Source organism: Gavialis gangeticus, unplaced genomic scaffold (genome assembly GCF_001723915.1).
Source record: "Gavialis gangeticus isolate Ggan-Ray unplaced genomic scaffold, GavGan_comp1, whole genome shotgun sequence".
In the NCBI taxonomy this organism is placed as follows: domain Eukaryota; kingdom Metazoa; phylum Chordata; order Crocodylia; family Gavialidae; genus Gavialis; species Gavialis gangeticus.
Genome location: NW_017729032.1, coordinates 246,216,439 through 246,223,075, shown reverse-complemented (window position 1 = coordinate 246,223,075; position 6,637 = coordinate 246,216,439).

Here is a 6,637-nt window from a genome sequence, read left to right as displayed (position 1 = left end):
GCATATAGAAGGAATTGGTTTCTGCCCTGTGTACCACCACCACTACACAAAAGAATGAAGGGGAAAAATGCGTAAGTCGATCTAAATATTCCCTTTCAGTTCTTGGGCATTCCACCCAACTGGACTAAAGGTTGGGATAGTTTTCCTGCATAGAGGTGCTCCTATGATTGAAACGCCACACTTTTTTTAAATTGGTATACACAGCCACATCACTTGCACTGATTTGCCCTATTCTTTCAGAGAGAGGGAGGTGGGGGGATGGAGGAAGAAGGGGAGAGAGCATGAGAGAGGTAGCCTGTAATGGTGATTTGTGTCAAGTTAATTGATCTGGATTAGTTGAGAGCAAAGTGCAAGTGTCAACATGCCAATTATCTATATTTTTAATAATGGAAAAAAGTTAATAATTGGATTGCTCTACCTTTTGAATACTTGTTTGAATGTCACATCCATCAAGCCAATGAGTTATATCTATAGTGTACAAGTGAAAGGGAATTACAATATTACTCAATGCTCATCACCAATGGCCACTTTTCTTTTTACCTAGAAACTGGGTGCAAGACATGTGTGTGTGTGTGTGTATTGTACTTCTATAATGCATAATCCAAATGATCAGAGTGGAGACATCTAGATATGTTTTCATACATGTGTGTTCTCTTAACAGTGTTTTTCTGTACATTGCAAGCACAGTACACCAACTGGTAACTCCTGGTTCTCTAACCATAGTGAACATAGACCTCTTAGTTCAACTTCCTGGTCCTTTAGTCAGGTGTTGGCAACCTACAACCCTCCGGCTGAATCCAGCAGGCAAAGCCATTTTATACGGCCCAATGAGTTGGAGGGCAGTGGGGGGAGGAGGTTTCTACAGCACTCTGTCAGCAGTGGAGTTTCTGCTGTGGGCTTTACCCATGCAGGAGCCACACAATGGGGATAGGTAGCAAAAGTGGTACTGCAGAGGGTGAGTAATGACTGCAGCTGTGGTTGTGGGCCAGATTGTAAGTGCTTAGCACTCAGAGCTGAGCTCCACTAAAGTGCCTCTCTACCACCCCAAAACACTGCCAACCACCACCAGAGAGCATGACTGGTGTACTCTTTTGGAGACTTTACTTGTTCCATCTTGATCAAAAGGAAAATGATCTTGAGGAAAGGTCTTTAAAAGATGTGGGGGAGTTCAGTGTCTTGGAAAAACATGCATTACTTGTATGTATCTTTTGAGAGTACATATTCAAAAACAAATGTCTCAATAGCATTTACTGATATAAATATACATAATGTATTAGAGTGCATACTATGCCTCAAGTGTGTAATACAGAAACAGCATAAGGCAGACTCTTATCATGCACAGTAGCCATTTTTCAAAATTCAATATTTTTGCTATTTCAACATACATTTATTTTAAATGTAGTGCACTAAAACCAATCTTGTGTTATGCATTAATCATCTTTCAGATATAAAATTGAAATGAGAGCATGAGAATATTAAAACACATGGGCTCTGTTTCATGGGTACTTATGTTCCCTGGGTTTTTACTATTCTGCTTAGAGCTATTTTAAATACTGTCCTTTTAACATGCATTCAAATCATGAATTATGCCCTATTTTTTTTAAGAATAAAACCAAAACAAACAACTGGAGGGGAAAAAAACATGAAAACAAATGAGAATATAGTACTACATAATCAACCTTTTTGCCATTCATGCCATTTACAAACAGAACTGATGATTATTAGAATAAGACGAGACCAAAAAAATGCAGTACTATTTTACATGCCAGAAGAATAAAGTTCTTGGATAACTTGCTTAGAAAGTTAGATTGTTTTTTAGTGGTGGCAGATGGCAGAACAAGGAGCAATGGTTTCAAGTTGCAGCAAGGGAAGTTTTAAGTTGGAGATTAAGAAAAAACTTTCTCACTGGGAGGGTAGTAAAGCACTGGAACAGGTCACCCAGAGAAATGGTAGAATCTCTATCCTTGGATGTTTTTAAGATGCAGATAGGCAAAGCATTGGCTGGGATGATTAGTGGGGGTTGGTCCTGTTTTGAGCAAGGGGTTGGACTAGATGACCTCCTTGAGGTCCCTTTCAGTCCTAATGTTCTATGAAAAGAATAGAGAGATTATCTTCATTCAGCACGAAAACGTGACTGCATTTAGAATTCTGTACGTAACTTAGTGTTTAGGAAAGATTTTACAAGCTTCAAATTTCCAAATATTTCTAGTTTTTCCTCATTTGCAAGAGCTGCAAAACATTCTAACCATAGCACAGAATATTTTGCATGATCATACACAGCATAAACACCTAGCACTTCTATATTTTCACTTAAGCTTTGTGGGGCAAAGGCAGAATTATTAAGAGACCCATCATTAACTGCACCAGTGGTTAGAGTCTGGAAGGCACTCTGAACTATTACAAGATAGGGGTCACATCTACATGAGACATTTACTGGACAGTTGCCTAATTAACTACTCAGTAAATGTCTTGGCATCTGCATGTACTCCCCTATTTGGGCGCACACAACTAATGAACTGCTAACAAACAATAAGCTCTGGAGTTTATTTGTGAACATTGATGCACCCACGGTGTGGTATCAACTTTACCCACATCAATGGGAATGGAGTGCACCAGGTGCCTTGTAGAATAAAGCCTGAAATCTTACTCATACCCATTATTTGGATCATGTCTGAATTTCAAATAAAATTTGACATATGCCTTGTTCTGCTAAATTTCATCCTAGCCACAGTTTGTCTCTGATTCTGTAGAGACCTGGTTTCTGCAGACGGGCTGCAAAACTGTGGAGCAGGTCACAAGCTAATGCAATCACAGTTCTAATAAAATCAGCAGAGCTGCCCCACAGCTGTTTCTGACAGAACTAACATTACCTACAATGCTTTTCAAAGGGGATCCAGAGCATCAAAATGCACATGCTAAGTTTAAGGAACCTAATGGGGTGAAATGACCTTGGGGCCCTCAGTTTCCCCTTAACCCACCAGCCTTGGACTCTCAAAATTTTAGTTACCCAAGGGAAAAGAGAGAACCAACAATTTCAGTTTTGCTTCCTGCTAGCATGGAGGCACTGCTTGGGAAATAAAAATAGCTCATTCATGAAGTATTTCTGCCCAGTTCAGTAGAAAGGTGACTTTTGTTAAAAGGGAAAAAAAGTTAGGAACAACCTTCTGTTCAGTGGCTTATTTACTTGACTGTTACTCTGCTTGGACAACTACTTCCAGAATTCAGGAGAATCCTCATAATTACAACATAAAAATTAACAAAATCACAACCATTTATTGCTGGCATTGTGACATTTTAACATTAGTTCTTGTCCTAAATTATGAACAAGGAGAATCCCAGGCTAAACTGACTGGAATTCTAATTTTTTCCAGAACAGTAAATCCACCTGATGTCAAATCACAATTGTAGAGAAACACATTTTTCATCTCTTCTACTGCAGATCCTGTAAGCTATTATTTCAGTCCAGATGGAAATATCAAGCAATGACCATGATCTATCAGCCAAAAAGCAGTGCTAATAAAATAGGAACAACATGAAAATTATAAATGAACGGCTAGACCTAACTGTGCTTTGGAGTTCTTGGATGCGTATACCTGTTATCAGAATGTACACAATGATTTTCATAGGAAAGGAATAATATCTAAATTACTGGGGGTAATTTAAAAAATTTTGTTTTCCATGTACACTATAGTTTATACTATATGAGATGCTCCAAGATTGTGAATGGGAAAAGATCAACTCCTGTATGAAGAAAAATAAAATCCTCAAAAAGAACTATAATGTGCATTTTCTTGTAAATTTGATATACTTCATCATATAACCAGTGATTTATAACCCCTAGAACTCAAATTAGTTTTGAATGATCTGTGGAAACTGAATATTTTTGTCACTCTCTGAAACCATATACAGGCTTATCTAGGTGAGCCTGCAATTCTCTTAGAACTGCTACAATTCCAAGATAGTAAAGGTATTAAGATTTATGAGATGGGGATAACAGTGTTATTAATTAATCTATTAAACATACTTTCAGCCCTACATGGGACTTGAAATCACAAAAATCAGACCCTTTAGGGCTTTACTGCAAGTCACTTTCTCTTCTCTACCCTGATCCCCATAGAAAGAGACCACTCACCCCTATCAATTTTCCCTGCCTCAGGCTATGACTTTTTTTCTCTCTCCAGTTCTTGTCTCATTGTTCCTCTTTTCTCCTTACGTCTTCCCTAGGCTACCTAGTCTCTACTCCTAAGCATCTCTTCCTCCTTTCTCCTCTTCCCATCTTGTTTGTTGCAATTTCAAATCAAGGTAAAGTTAATACTGACTTTTCTAAGGTTTCATAACAAGCTGGGTTGGTAAGCTCTGCCCAGATCTCTGTGGATCAGTGGTGATACCCAAACATCAGTTTATAGATTTATAGACGTTAGGGCTGGAAGGGACCTTAAAGATCATCAAGTCCAGCCCCCTGCCCCAGGGGCAGGAAGTCAGCTTGGGTTAGGGACCCCAGCAAGATAAACATCCAAATGTTTCTTGAATGAGCCCAGAGTAGGTGCTTGCACCGCTTCTGGAGGGAGTCTATTCCAGGCCTTGGGGGCTTGGACAGTAAAGACATTTTTCCTTATGTCTAGCCTAAAATGGTCTTGGAGGAGTTTATGATAATTGGTCCTTGTTATCCCTCAGGGTGCTCTGGTGAACAGATGTTCCCCCAGATCCTGATGCACACCCCTGATGTACTTATAGGCAGCCACCAGGTCCTCCCTGAGCCTGCGCTTTTCTAGGCTGAAGAGTCCCATAGCTCTCAGCCTCTCCATCAGGCCTATTCTCTTGCCCTCTGATCAAGCACGTGGCTCTCCTCTGGACTCTCTCAAGCTTCTTGACATCCTTCTTGAATTGTGGAGACCAGAATTGGATGCAGTACTCCAGCTGAGTCCTCATCAAGGCCGAGCACAGTGGGAGGATGACTTCCTGAGATTTACTTGAGAAGTATCTATGGATGCAAGCCAGAGTCTGGTTTGCTTTACCAGCTACAACATTGCATTGGTGGCTCATGTTCATCTTGTGGTCAGTCATGACCCCCCAAATCTCTTTTAGCTGTGGTGCTAGTGAGTATAGCACTGCTGAGTTGATGACCTTGTTGGAAGCCTTAGCAGAGAGACCCCAGACTGAAATATTACACTGTTAGAATCAGCCCCTATAATTCATGCTGAGATTTATTCATGGGGCTGTGTGAAGTAATCTTTCACTGTAGCTGCCTTTGCTGTGTACCTCTTTTAGAGATAAAAAAGGATTTCCAGCCTCAGGGATATTAATCTAACAGCATATATAAAAATGAATCAACTTTTTTTCTAAAAGAAAAGTAGACTTATAAAAGAACATCTATTTACCCAATGTACTGTTACATGTTTAGCGCTCTGCAAGACTTGAAAAATGACACAGCATTCTTCATGCTACTTTTAGTAATTGTTTTTGCCATTCTGAAAAACTAATGCTTCCTTGTATTTTGTTTGTAAGTGTCAGAGCTGTAGCCTGTTCCATGTCCTGTGATGTTTTTCCCTGTCAGTTTGCTCTGCAGCAACCAAGTTCAACTTGTTAAAATTATTATATTTCTTAGAAGCCTCAAGTGCACACAGAAGACAAAGTAATGGAGTGGAACAAAGAAGCAGACAGCTACACTAGAATGGGAGAGGAATGCTAATAAGGCTAGAGAAATATACAAAGGTAATAATGAATCAGAACTTTGCCACTTCCACACTCCTTCCTTCAAAGGCTTTAAAGATGAGTTCTTGATACAAAGCAAGATCTACAAATGTCAGTATACCAAAAATATACATAGGTAGTGTAGGTAACACATAGAGGAGGATTGTTCAAATACTGTGTTACAAGAAATTACCAGCTGGTTTCCAAAAATGTTCATCCAGTCCCAAGCAAAATTAATTTTCATGTTTAGCTACAGAAACTCGTAGTGCAATTCATAAAGCAATATAATTAATAGTGATCTCCAACCAGCTTTTAATTACCAACAACTATAACTGTACATTTCAGCCCACAGAAGATATATTTGTAGATACAGTTTCAAAATTGTTCAAAAGCAGAACAAACCCCAGATTCAAATATACTGAAGCCCATAGAAGAATATATTCCATATATTCTACATGGATGGCTATAAATAATATAATATGTGTACTTAGAACAATCTCATTTTGGCTCTGTTTGCAAAAACTGGGATTATTCATGATTACCTGAAATGTTTACAGTATATTTATAAATCTCTGCACTGTTTAGATTAACACATATATCATTTCTAAAGCATCAAAATAATACTGGAAACACCTTGGTAGAGATGTATTAAACATATATCATTTTAAGTCTGAAGCTATCTACTTTGATAGGTTTAAGAATGTTTATTGTGTTTACTTTGGCTCTTATTTATGTAAAAACAGAAATCTATACGATCTTGAAACATATGGAAGTAAGTTCCATCTGAAACTGAACACGCTACATAGGCATAAAAGGCAGCATGATGACTGGTTGATTTTCTGGTTGAGTTAACACTCCACAGGCATAGATCTTTATAATTTACCACCTGTCTGTTCATTGTATCTGTCTATAAGATATATTAAGATATATCTAGCATGTGCCTTCA